This window comes from Spermophilus citellus, assembly GCF_964194105.1.
Source record: "Spermophilus citellus genome assembly, chromosome: 1".
In the NCBI taxonomy this organism is placed as follows: domain Eukaryota; kingdom Metazoa; phylum Chordata; class Mammalia; order Rodentia; family Sciuridae; genus Spermophilus; species Spermophilus citellus.
In genome coordinates this window covers 246,495,942-246,498,256 of record NC_138182.1, presented here as the reverse complement: position 1 = coordinate 246,498,256, position 2,315 = coordinate 246,495,942, and the positions used below count along the sequence as shown (strand labels likewise).

General features: G+C 40.4%; 1 pseudogene across 1 annotated transcript; it reads left to right on the top strand.

Moving 5' to 3' along the window:
* Positions 1-247: 247 nt before the first annotated feature.
* LOC308642788 (elongation factor 1-alpha 1-like) lies at positions 248-1,595 on the top strand (annotated as a pseudogene). Its single transcript has one exon. The product of its transcript is annotated as an elongation factor 1-alpha 1-like (transcript).
* The last annotated feature ends 720 nt before the right edge of the window (positions 1,596-2,315 follow it).

The window sequence follows — 2,315 nt, the reverse complement described above, 5'->3', positions numbered from 1 at the left end:
ATACCAGAGATTAAAAAGCATAATTACTATGAAGCCAAAAGCAGAACAGAACAACCAGCACAGAGAAGGGAAGAGACAGATGAAGAGCCAAACATCAAAATGCCACAAACTATATGTGATTCCTCATTTACTGACCAGTAAGATATAAAAATAAAGAATACAAAAATAAAAGTGACTTTTTTTGTCTGCAACAGGTTTACTGCCAGAACACAGGTGTCCTGAAAACTACCACTAAATCAAAGCCAAAATGGGAAAGAAAAAGACTCACATCAACATCCTTGTCATTGGACATGTGGATTCAGGCAAGTCCACCACTATTGGCCATCTGATCTGCAAAAATGGTAGGATCAACAAAAGAACCATTGGAAAATTTGAGAAGGAAGATGCTGAGATGGGAAAGGGCTCCTTTAGTATGTCTGGGTCTTGGGTAAACTAAAAGCTGATCATGAGCATGGTATCACCATTGACATCTCCCGGTGGAAATTTGAGACCAGCAAGTATTATGTGACTATCATTGATGCCCCAAGACACAGAGACTTTCTCAAAAACATGATTCCAGGAGTATCTCAGGCCAACTGTGCTGTCCTGATTGTTGCTATTGGTGTTGGTGAATTTGAAGCTGGTATCTCCAAGAAAGGGCAGACCTGTGAGCAAACCCTCTGGCTTATAATTTCTGGTGTTAACAAAATGGATTCTACCACACCACCCTACAGTCAGAAGAGGTATGAGGAAATTGTTAAGGAAGTCAGCACCTACATTAAGGAAACTGGCTACAACTCTGGCAAAGTAGAATTTGTGCCAATTTCTGGATGGAATGGTGACAACATGTTGGAGCCAAGAGTTTATACTCTTGGTTCAAGGGATGAAAAATCACCTGTAAAGATGGTAGTGCCAGTGGAACCACACTGCTTGAAGCTTTAGATTGCATCCTGCCACCAACTCGTCCAACTGACAAGCCTTTGCATCTGCCCTCCCAGGATATCTACAAAATTGGTGGTATTGATACTGTCCCTGTGGGCCAAGTGGAGACTGGTATTCTCAAGCCTGGTGGTCACCTTTGCTCCAGTCAATGTCACAACTGAAGCTGTGCGCCATGAAGCTCTGAGTGAAGCTCTTCCTGGAGACAATGTGCTTCAACGTCAAGAACGTGTCTGTCAAAGATGCTCATCATGGCAATGTTGCTGGTGACAGCAAAAATGACCCACCAAGAGAAACAGTTGATTTCACTGCTCAGGTGATCATCCTGAACCATCCAGGCCAAATCAGGGCTGGCTATGCCCCTGTACTAGATCGTCACACAGCTCACATTGCTTGAAAGTATGCTGAGCTGGAAGAAAAAAATTGATCACCATTCTAGTAAGAAGCTGGAAGATGGTCCTAAATTCTTTGAATCTGGTGATGCCGCCATCATTGATATGATTCCAGGAAAACCTATGTGTGTCTAGAGCTTCTTGGACTATCCTCCTCTGGGTCATTTTGCTGTTCAGCATATGAGGCAGACAGTTGCTGTGGGTGTCATCAAAGCAATGGACAAGAAGGCTGCTGAAGCTGGCAAGGTCACCAAGTCTGCCCAGAAAGCTCAGAGGGCTAAATGAATATTACTCCTAATACCTGCCACCTCAGTTTTAAGTGGAAGAACAGTTTGTCTCAATTGGCCATTTAAGTTTAATTGTAAAAGACTGGTTAATGATAACAATGCATCATAAAACCTTTGGAAGGAAAGGAGAATGTTTTGTGGACCATTTGTTTTTTGTGTGTGGCAGTTTTAAGTTGTTAGTTTTTAAAACTAATACTAGTACTTTTTGTTGGAAACAACTTGACCAAAAAATCTGTCACAGAATTTTGAGACCCATTAATATGAAAGTTTAAAGAGAAAAAAAATGAAGGTGATTTTGTGTTGATGTGGTATGAACTGATTTTATCTCCTTAAAATAGATTGTACCAGAACATAATAAGCAGGTACCCTGTAAAATGTCTTGCAACCTGAAAGATTCTTCTAATATATCTAGAAATCATTCTAAGAACTCATGGGAATTAAAAAGCATTCTTTAATGCCATTCACCTTCCCTTCCAACAGAGAAACCAATTTGCATTTCTAAAAACATAATTGGTGAGCATCTCAGAAAAGAGAACAAACATTGTACCTAGAAGACAAATCAATCAGTACACAATAATCCACTTGGTGGCTGATACCTGGGTGTCATGATGAGCCAATTTTTTTCCATGGTTCTCACTGTTAATTGTCATGGAAATTGAATCTCTTGTTGTAAAAATGCTAGTTGTCCGAAATGGACCCAGAGAAAAAGGATGCTAGA